Raw genomic sequence first — 11,134 nt, 5'->3', positions numbered from 1 at the left:
GTGTTGGAGCCTGAGTCCTGGGCTCGATCCCAGCTTGGCCTTCGACGGCTGTGCCTATGGCAACGTCTGAGCACTTCTCCAATCCCGGCTTTCCTCGACCTTCCAACGTTAAAATAGGACTAACCTAAAAAGGGGAAAATTGAGTTCAACAGTGTGTGTAGAACTCCCTTTTACATAAATGCAGAAATATTTTTATTTACCAACACAGCTTTGCCAGACAAGTAACAGCCAAGCTACCCTGAGATGAAGTGTGGGGCTGAAAGATATCTGGTCTGCAGGCCACTTGGTTAAGGCAAGAGCGTCACCTCTGCCATTATCTGCCTTAGAAGGTCCCACCAAGGGAGGGGGGATGGTAGAACTTTTGACGACACACCAGTAAGAAATAGTACGTACACATCAATTCATAACTGAGAAGGAAATCTAATACATGGAAGGGGGGAAAAAAACTTGTATTTTTTCTATACATTAACTTTTATACATTTTTATGTATACACTAACATCACACTGTCATTTACAGAGCCTAACTTGCAATTTATTCCAAGGCCTAGAAAAAGAAATGGAATCTAAGACTTGCGTGGTTTCATTCTCTTAGCCCGAAGATGGCTCGTGTCCATCAGCAGACTTGATGTCACTAACCCCCAGCATCTGTTGATTCACCTGCCAGCTCTTGGGGTTGGGGGAGGAAAATAAGTCACTTTTCGGTAACCCTTCTCTCTTTTCTCTTGAGAACCTCTAAAGGAAATATTTGGGGTTCAATGAATGCTTTCTTGAGTTCTAGGTGGTGCATTTCCTTGTTGTCTTCACCCACTCAGGAGTCAACATTGGTGGGAACCTAATGAAGGAAACCAGCACACACTCAGCCCTCAGAAAGCAGAGCACTTCCTGTTCTTTCTGTTGGATCTGAGTGGAAAGATCTGCTCCCTAAATCACTTCTCATCACACAGTAGCTGAACCGGGAAAAAGATGAAGAAAAAGAGTGTGCTGAAAACCGACTGAACAGGAAACTATTCTTAGACGGCCACCGTCCAGGAGTGGAAGGACCAGTACCCTGGAATTTCAGAATCTGATCTGTACCTCTCTCTGTCTCTCCTTGAAAATAGTCCCTGAATTCTTCTGATTTCGGTGGTCTCGTCTGTAAAATTACAGGAGTCAACAAAATGGTTTCTTTCTAAGTTTAAGACTATCTAGTCATTTTGGGGTCAACTGTAATAAGCAAAACTAAAACATCTTGATTCTTGATGAGACCCATTTTAGTATTTACTCCCAGAAATAGAGAAGACGCCTCATTTAAAACAAAGAAAGAAAGAAAGAATGGATGGATAGATGGATGGATTTAAAAAAAAATAAACTGTCAGCTCTGGAGAGGTAATGCAAATTTGCTTCATAGTACGTAGTCTACAATGGACTTCAGACTCAGAAGGCTGAACATGATGTTAAGCCTCCAATCAACCACATATTGCAAGCACCTGACACCTGGGCCAACCCAAGCAAATGTCATTTCCCCTTACCCAGGCTTTCCCAGGATCTTCAGTGTATTCCTGAAACCGAAAAAGTTAAGGCTGCCTAAATATCTGCTTCCAGAAACACATCTCACCCAGGCAGTGCCAGCAGTAACAAAAGAAATCCCAATTTTAACGCAGATGGTGCAGACATTCATTGCTGTCTTGCCCCTGGCACAGCAACTGTGATCTGATACTTAGGGCATCATTTTTCCTTTGCAAAAGATGAGCACTGGGGTCTTTGCTGAGAAACAGCTAAATTGATTGTCTCCGGGATAGCACGCATGATTAAAAGAAAAGCAATTTAAGGAAGGGGAGTTTTGTTTTTGCCTTGTGTGGTGGGGGGGGGGGAGTTCTCTTAGAACACGTCTGTTCAAATTAATCTCCCTAGTAGGAAGGGTAGTAGTGTGAAAAGTAAAAAGACTACTCCAGGGGCGCCTGGGTGGCTCAGTGGGTTAAGCCTCTGTCTTTGGCTCAGGTCATGATCTCAGGGTCCTGGGATCGAGTCCCGCATCGGGCTCTCTGCTCGGTGGAGAGCCTGCTTCCCTTCCTCTCTCTCTGCCTGCCTCTCTGCCTACTTGCGATTTATGTCTGTCAAATAAATAAATAAAATCTTTTTAAAAAAATATTACTCCAAATTAGGGCCACTTTGGAGACCAGATATAGTAAAAACTGAAGGCTTTCTGCCCTGCTTGAAGAGAGAAGAACATAGAGAGCAGAAATCAGGACAGAGTCTTCTGATAGCTTCTACACTGCCATAATGAGACTGTTCAGTAACAGAATCTCTACAGAAAGAAATAAAAACCACTGAACTAACTGGTTTACTACTAGAACAAATGACAAAGCTCCAAAGCCCGATTCCAACAGGTTTCTCTCGTCCATTGACTCTGATTCAGAACAGATTCATGATGCTGACAAAACCAGTATCCGGATTATATAATTTTACTAAGAAATGCAAAAGACCCAAAGAAAAGAAAACAGCCTCCTGGTACACCGACCTGTGCCCCAGGCCAGACAACACCACTTGTAACAATGCTAATAAAGTAGTCCAATCTCAGCGGATGAAAGCGGTCAATGAACCAAAGCCTCCTTGCCTTGTCACAGATGAGAACAGTCAAGGAGCTGCCTGTCCCCTCCCTGCAGCCTAGGCTTACTTTTCCCAGGTCCGTTCAGTTGCGAGAGGCTGCACGCTGGACACCAGGGGACAACAGAACTGGTTCTGTGCGACACACCATGAAGGTCACATGAGCCCAAAGGGCTCACGGGGAGGCATAGTAGTCAATGGACTGGGGAAGACGAGGGACTCACTCACTAAGGGAGCACCCCTACTTTCTTCAACACCATCTACGTTTACTACAGAAAATCGAGACAGGCCAATGTCTTAAAAAGCAAAGCCACCTATACCCTTATAATCTAGAGATAAGCATTTTTGCATATTTGTATATGCCCTTCTAGAATCCATTCTAGAATGTGTGTGTGTGTGTGTGTGTAGGCATTTTTATAAAAATAGACTCAGCATATATATAGATAGATAGATACATGTATATGTACACACACACATTCTAGAATGGATTCTAGAAAGACATATACAAATATGCATTCTATATATGGGTGTGTGTATATAAATATATGTATATGCTGTCCCGCAACTCATTTTTTGAACTTAGTAATACATTATATTCTACAGTACTTTTAAAAACATCAAATCCCCTATCTTGGCACACTCGGTGTTCCCAACTTTCCTCTGTTACAGTGGGTGGACTCACACATTTGCATTGATTTTGGAAGGGTATATATATATATATATATAAACACACACACACAATGATAAAGATCTTTGAACATGGACCTATTCGATGAACATCCTTTTTCTAACTTTTCTTCTTTAAAAACGTTCCAAGAGGTAGAATTAGAGAGGCCAAGTCTGTGCACGTTTTTTGAAAGCTGCTGAGACGGATGCCCAGACCGCAGCGCATTCTCCTTTCAGGGGCCGCGGGGCTTCGCCCGGGGGCACGCAGGACGCCCAGGGTTGGATGGTAAGGGGCTGCCAAGAAGCCGAGGGGAAACAAATTGGAACACTTTCTAAAGCATTACAGTGATTATTGCTTAGTACCCAGAGATCTTTCAGCAATTTCATATAAAATACTCCTTCATGTCAGCCATAACCACCTTTCCAAAATCGTGCCTTGGAGAGTCGTGGATGTGTGTTCGGCGCGCGGGGCATAAATCTCTCAGATCCCTGCGCAGCCTGCAGAGCTGCCCTCCCACAGGAGAGGCGCTGCTCCCGTCTGCAGCCAGCCTGGGCGGCTGAAAAGCATCTGTGCTGCCCCTCCCCTCTCACCTCCTCCCCTGCTCCCTCCCCCAGCTTCCTTCTGCCTTTGGGCCTGCGTATTTCTCTTTGATAAATGCTTTCAGGAGAAAATATTTTACAAGATGCTTACCTATGCAAATCTGCATTTCCAGACCATACCCAAAATCCAGCATCAACCCACCGAGTGGACGCTTACCGGATGCCAAATGGGGAGCATCAGGACCCCTGGAGCTGTGGGGATCTGGGGGGGGAGGGTGCTGACTAGAGCCCAGCGCCTTTGTGACCTGAGTCATGTGAGCAGAGGAGGGAACGCAGTGTTTTGTCCTTCAGTTAACGAGCTGCACACACAAACGGACACCAGGTAGCAAGTGAATCAGACAAGGGTCATTTCCCTAAGAAGTGGACACAGAAGTTGACATGTGCGAAGAACTTCTTCTCGGTTCTAGCGTATTCCATCATCAGATCTGACACCTTCTACCTTACTAGGAAAAGAATGATCTAAGGACAAACAGCGTTTGAAGTGGCGGAGGGGTGGGAGGTTGGGGTACCAGGTGGTGAGTATTATAGAGGGCACGGCTTGCATGGAGCACTGGGTGTGGTGAAAAAATAATGAATACTGTTTTTCTGAAAATAAATAAATTGGAAATTTAATTACAAACAGCTTCCCAAGCCCTGAGCTAAGGAGTCTAGCTCCAAAAGCTGCCACGCGTCCCCATACCGGTTTCCCCGAGTTCGCTGCATCTTGACAGGCTTGGCTGCCCTTCCTTTTGTCCCCACACAAAGCCTGGCCCAGCCCTGGCTTGTGTGCAGGCAGCACTGGAGGACACAGCCACACATGAAACAGCTGGGCTGTTATGTCCACTGCGGTCTTGTGGCCAAGGCCAAGTGACCTACAAGCACCAGAAATGCATCCTGAGACCAGACACAGGCGGGCTATCTCAAGTCCATGTCTGTCCAGGACCTGGAGTATCTGAGGAAGGTCCCTAAATGCCATGTGCTCTGGCCAGTGCTTGTGGTCCCTCTGAGTTTATTGTCACCCTCAGATGTCAGAGCCCAGAAGCAGGTGCCGGGGGGAGGAGGGGCTGGTAGGGCAGCGGCAGGGACTGGAGCTGCGCTAAGGGGAAAGGTAAGCAGGTCTACGGGGCTTTGGAGGCTGCTTAAAGAAATACTCTAGATCCCTCCAAGTGGGTGTCTTTCTCCAACCAGACTCTCACAAAGAGGAGAAGGCTCCCAGCCCAGCAGCTCCAGGGTGATGAGAAGTCATCAGAGAGTACCCCTATACTCCGATCAGTCTCGGGAGTCCCTATGCACCATTTCCTGAGAGTCCTGAACCCACCAGTGAGTGCTCCATGGGGCACGCAGCAATCATCACAAGAGCAACAGTGGCCACACCTGCGATACCTGGAGCCTTACACACCACTCTACACATCTTTGTAAATGGAACTGCGCCCAGTTTTGGCTTGATATCGTCCCAGTGCCTTCACGAAGCCCACACTGTCATTCCTTCTTTTACAGATGACTGTCCTAAGGTTCAGAGATGCTGCAGTGACAGGTCACACAGCTGGGTTTGGATCCAGATCTGACTCTGAAGCACCTCGACTTAACCTGGGTAGCCCACACACACCTGCCTGTTCATTTAGACCTAAGCAGCACGGTTCCAGTGGCACATCCTAATAAGGGAAGAGCATGATATTCCCAGTTATTCTCAAGTGAACAGTCTGCCCCTCGACAGCTCACCCATGCCCTATCCCCAGTGCTTGACTGGACCGTATCATTTGAATGCTCCCCCAAACCCACCCCACCACCTAGTCTGCCCGAAATAAAATCACTCTCCTTCATCCAGACCCTAACTTTCTTGGACTTTGACCATGGAATCTCTGTTATCCAATCAACCAGGTGCGAAACTACAGAATCATGTATAACAAAGCTTCCTTCCTCATTTCCATGCAGTCAAATAAATCCTGCCTTTCCTGGGCGCCTGGGTGGCTCAGTGGGTTAAGCCTCTGCCTTTGGCTCAGGTCATGATCTCAGTGTCCTGGGATCAAGTCCCACATCAGGCTCTCTGCTCAGTGGGGAGCCTCCTTCCCTCCCTCTCTCTCTCTCTGCCTGCCTCTCCATCTACTTGTGATCTCTCTCTGTCAAATAAATAAATAAAGTCTTTTTAAAAAAATTCCTGCCTTTTCTCTTTAAAATGGTTCTTCAAGGCAGGCAGCCATTACTTCTGTATTTACAGCCTTGGACCTATGCTCCCGGCCTCCAGGATCTAGCCCCTCCTTCCTGAATACCATCTCCAGAATCGACTTCTTTCCGCAGCACTTTGCCATGTCCTACCTTCCTGAAGATCCACAATTTCTAGACAAAATTTCGTTGTCTGGATATCAACACCACCTCTAACTGGCCTCACCAACATTTCACTATCCCTCACTCGCCCTGTCCCCCTCTACCATGCTGGAGGCAGTAGGCATTGTCTCCTGTGCTCTCACTCACACCAACCCCCCCTCCCACACACAACAGCAATATCCACCCCTCCAGTCTGTACCAGTCCAATCCAAACCACTGTTCAAGCACCAGCATGGGTCTCATTTCCTTCATGAGGCCTTCTTTTATTTTTCCCACCATTGTTGCCCCAACTTTTCTCTGATCGAGACTTCTGATACGCTCAGTACAATACATCATTTAAATATTTTCTCACATCCTTCATTAACTGCTTCCTAATTACTTGGCCTTTTCTTCCCAGCTGGATAGTTCTTGAAAAGCAAAACTACATCTTTCTCAGTACATATTTACTAATGAAGTGATCTTGTAATTACACAAATTTCACAGTACTCCATCTCACAAAGAACCCCATACCCTGCGCTCAATCAAAACACTCACTTCTAAATTAGCTGTGATAAAGTCAAGACACTTTTCCCACATCGAGAGGCTTGGCTTGACTCTGTGTGGAACAGATCTCAGCCTCTGGCTGACCATGAACTTCAGTGAATCGGTCAAAGGACAGAGCCACTGAAACAGCCAATCCAAGGAAATCTGGGCCTGTGTCATCAGAAGCGTGGTGCCCAGACCATCCTAAAACATTGTCCTCACTAACCAAGTCACAACCTGAGTGACGTGTGCAACTCAAATTCTGTATACACGTGGTCAAGCTACTGGTCATCCACTGCGGTGAGATACAACCAAGGAAAGGAGGTAGAAATGCTTACTAATGGGGGCGCCTGGGTGGCTCAATGGGTTAAGCTGCTGCCTTTGGCTCAGGTCATGATCTCAGGGTCCTGGGATCCTTCCTCTCTCTCTGCCTGCCTTTCTGCTTACTTGTGATCTATTTCTGTCAAATGAATAAATAAAATCTTAAAAAAAAAAAAAAAAGAAATGCTTACTAATGGAAAACCACTGAAGGAACCCATGTGTTCAGAAGACTAGCAAACTGAATGGACATTATAGCAAAGATAATGATTTGTTCTATGTTCCTCCATGGGGCAGAATCACTAGGCAGAATTTTTAGGTAAAGGGAGAAAATGGTCCCAGTTTTACATGTACTAAGCGTATATACAAAAAGTTATTGCCCAGCGATTGAAAGCACTGGAGCAGACATTAAATGTCTATACCCAGAATGCTTTTAAAAGGATTTATGTGCTAAGGGAAAAGTTATGATAAGGTGGTTGAGTAAAGAGCCTAATATCTTCTTTCTACCTCATTTTCTGAAATTGAGGTGGTCCCAGATTTCTCTGGTCTCTTACGAATATGACAGTCACTTGGTCCCAATCATGAGCCCCATTCCTTCTTTTCTGAGCCAGCCATAGTGAGCTGGAACAACAGATAATTCAAATGCCTATACACAGGCAACTAATTGTTTCCATCAGATTGAGAATAAAATAATGAAAGTGAGTCTCCAGTGTAGAACCAGTACGTCTATACACTGCTCAAAGGTATTCAAATTCTAGTTATTTTAAAACACTGTGGCAGGCAAAATGAAACAAGCAGTTTACAACCCTGAAATAATCACAGGACGGAAAAAAATAAGGAAGGATTTTTAATTGTTTTGTTTTGTCCTATTTTTGCTGTGGCCATAGATTATAGTGATTGTTAGCGTAGATTTTAGGAGCCAGAACAACTGGCATCAGATAACAACTCAGTCATTTCTAAAACAAGGGTAAGAAGTATACATACCTAACTGGGTTGCTTTGAGGAAACAATGAAATAATGTGTATTGTATACTTAGAGCACTGCCTAGCACTTAATGAGTGCTCAAAAATGAAACTGTAATTGGGAGGATATTCTAAACACAACCTTTTTAGGACTCTCCAAGTGGTACAGCTTACCTGAGAGTACATTGCCTAAACCATAACCCTTGAAAGATTTCATAAGTGTTCTTCACAAAGAGGGATCCATGATTAAAGAATTTTGAGAAATGATAATATATTAATTATATATAGTATACATATTAATTTTGTTTGACCTGTTTATCACAAAACTTTAATCCTTTGACACACACATCTATTATCCAAAGATCTAGTTGTTTTTATGACTACATCTTAGAAATGCCTTATTCTGAGTTTCCAATTTTCTTTCTTAAAATATACTCTTTCATCATTTACACCCACTCCTTGTTCCAAAAAATGATTTGAATCAAATTCTAATGGAGTCAAAGAAACCCCTTTGTCTAGAGATCTCAATCTTTCTCCATCTTCTTTCTCCACTAGACTTCTTTCCTTCCCCCAAACCCACTGCAAAACTTCAAAGCCACCGTTGGTATCCATTTCCCTCCCCCCCCACACACAGTCTTACTGAGAGTCAACTGATGTACAATACTGGGTTATGTTTAAGGTTTACAACGTGCTGATTGGGTAGACTTGAAATTGTAGAATGATTACTACCGTAGCTTTAGTGAACACCTCCGTCCTATCACATAATCACCTTTGTTTGTGAGGCAAACACTGAAAATCTCTTGACAGTTTTCAAATCTATGATACAGAATTGTTAACTCTAACCGCCATGTTGTACATTAGATCCCCAGAACTTAACCATCTTATAACCGGAGGTTGGACCCTTTTGGTCATCCTCTCCCACCACGCCCCTCAACGGCCCCTGGCAATGACCATACTATGTTTCTAGGAGTTTGGCTTTTTTAATATTCTACATACTAATAGGATTGAATGGTATTTATCTTTCTCCACCTGACTTATTTCACTTAGCACAATGCCCTCAAGGCCCATGTTCTTGCAAAGAGCAGGATTTCATTTTCTTATGGTTGACTAATATCCCATTGTTTATATATATGCCACCTTTTCTTTATCCATTCACCCACTGACGGAAACGTAGGTGTCTTGGCTACTGAGAATAATACTGCAGTGAATATGGCAATGCAAAACCTCTTCGACATCTTGCTTTCATTTCTCTTGGATATATACACAGAAGTGAGACTGCTGGATCATCTGACAATTCTATTTTTTAAATTTCTGAGGAACCTCCATACTTTTTCTATAACAGTTGCACCGATTCACATGCCCACCAAAAGCGCGTAAGGGTTCCCTTTTTCTCCACATCCTACCAAAGCTTTCTCCGTGTTTTTGAGGCTAGCCATTCTAACAGGTGTGAGGTGATAGTTCATTGAAGTTTTGATTTGCACCTGACGATCAGTGAGGTTGAACATCTTTTCATTTTTGTCTTCTTTTGGTATGTATTTCTTGATTCCGGCTCAACAGTCTTGAAGTCTACATCGTCTCTACCTAAATGATCCCCTTTTCTGCAGTACTGAGTATCTAGGGAAAAGTCGTCCCCTTCTCTAAATTCCTACACCATTTTCATACCTCTCCAGGGCCTAATTATTCCAACCACTGTCCTACAAGTATGTAAGACACAAAAATAGTGTAAGACACGTGGTTTCTGACCTCATGGAGTTTACTTCAGACTGGAGCATCCAGATCTCATTTTATGTAAGAATCAGAGAGGCTCAAAATTAACAACCCACTTCTGTGACAAGTGATCTAAGAGGTCTCCCTTCATCTTGAGATGGACTTCCTGCATTTCCTTGTCAATAGGAAGAATTGAGAAAAGATTAATAGCATTAATAAGGGAACAATGACCTCTGTCAGGGGTGACTCTAGGGCACATGAGACCTCCGAGCATCAGTGATATGGTTGAACCTGTACCGCCTGAGGCTTAACGAGAAACACCGCAGGTCTTGCATTCCTATGGGTCTCTATAAATAACAGCTTCCTCACATTCACCCAGAACTTGCTGTGCTTCCAAAGGTTGAGGAGAAAACAGTTTGTTGACACGGTCTAGAAACCAGCTGTGGGATTAACTGGACATTTTTAGTTTGGGGCAGTTTGAAGAGAGTTTGGGGCGGTCCAGATGGAGTTTGGGGCACATATTATTTAGTCCAACCTATGAGACTTCCAGTGGTACGTGTATGACTTTGGGGGCTGCGATTATGCGGGTGCGGGAAGGTTCACGCATGAGTTACAGAGCAGTTGTGACCCCCGGAAGTGAGCACACTCCAGAACGGCCCTTCAGGGTGTCACGATGCAATGACTGGTCCTGTAGCCCCCATCCCTGGGAAAGCTGGGCCGAGCCCAGGCAAGCCCACAATGAGAACACTCGGGACTCGGCCACTTCGTGTGGGACAATTATTACATCAACATTTGCAAAGGTGCCCCACAGATGATGAACCAGCATCACACACACGGTTTAACTGCCCTAGTTTCCTGTGAGTTACGATCCCTGTCTCCATTCTATGGATGCAGAAACCACAGCTCAGAGGCGGAGGAAGAGTGGTTTCCCCAAGATCCTATAGTTCATAAACGGCAGAACAGGGACCCCAACACACATCCTCCTTGATTGAAATTCCGTGTTCTTCTCTTCCTCCTAACACTCAATCCCCCTGGCTCCCATAGGTGGTAGTAAAGAAGTTCCAGTCAAAAATTAAAGGTGGAAAACACAGCAAAGGTATTCCAGGTCAGCTAAATCACCGCAGCAAGTGACATTATAGTGTCAGCAACCCGGCAGGCTGTCCTTCAAGTCCGCTCTGTTGCGTGTGACATCCCTTGTCCCGGAGGGGTAGACCCGCCATCACAAACTCCTATCAGAAGAGCACGTCCGGACACTGGGACGGGATTCGGCACCAAAGAGAAATGAGCTATTAAGCCATGAAAAGACACAGAGGAATCCTAAATGCATATTATTATGTGGGAGGAGCCTGTGTGAAAAGGTGACATACTCTAGGATTCCAACCACGTGACATTGGAAGAGGCAAAACAATGGAAGCAATGAAAAGACCATTGGTTGCCAGGGGTTGAGGGAAGGATGGATAAGAAGGCAGAGCACA

Source organism: Neovison vison, chromosome 9 (assembly GCF_020171115.1).
Source record: "Neovison vison isolate M4711 chromosome 9, ASM_NN_V1, whole genome shotgun sequence".
NCBI classification, from domain to species: Eukaryota; Metazoa; Chordata; class Mammalia; order Carnivora; family Mustelidae; genus Neogale; species Neogale vison.
This window is presented reverse-complemented; position numbering follows the sequence as displayed.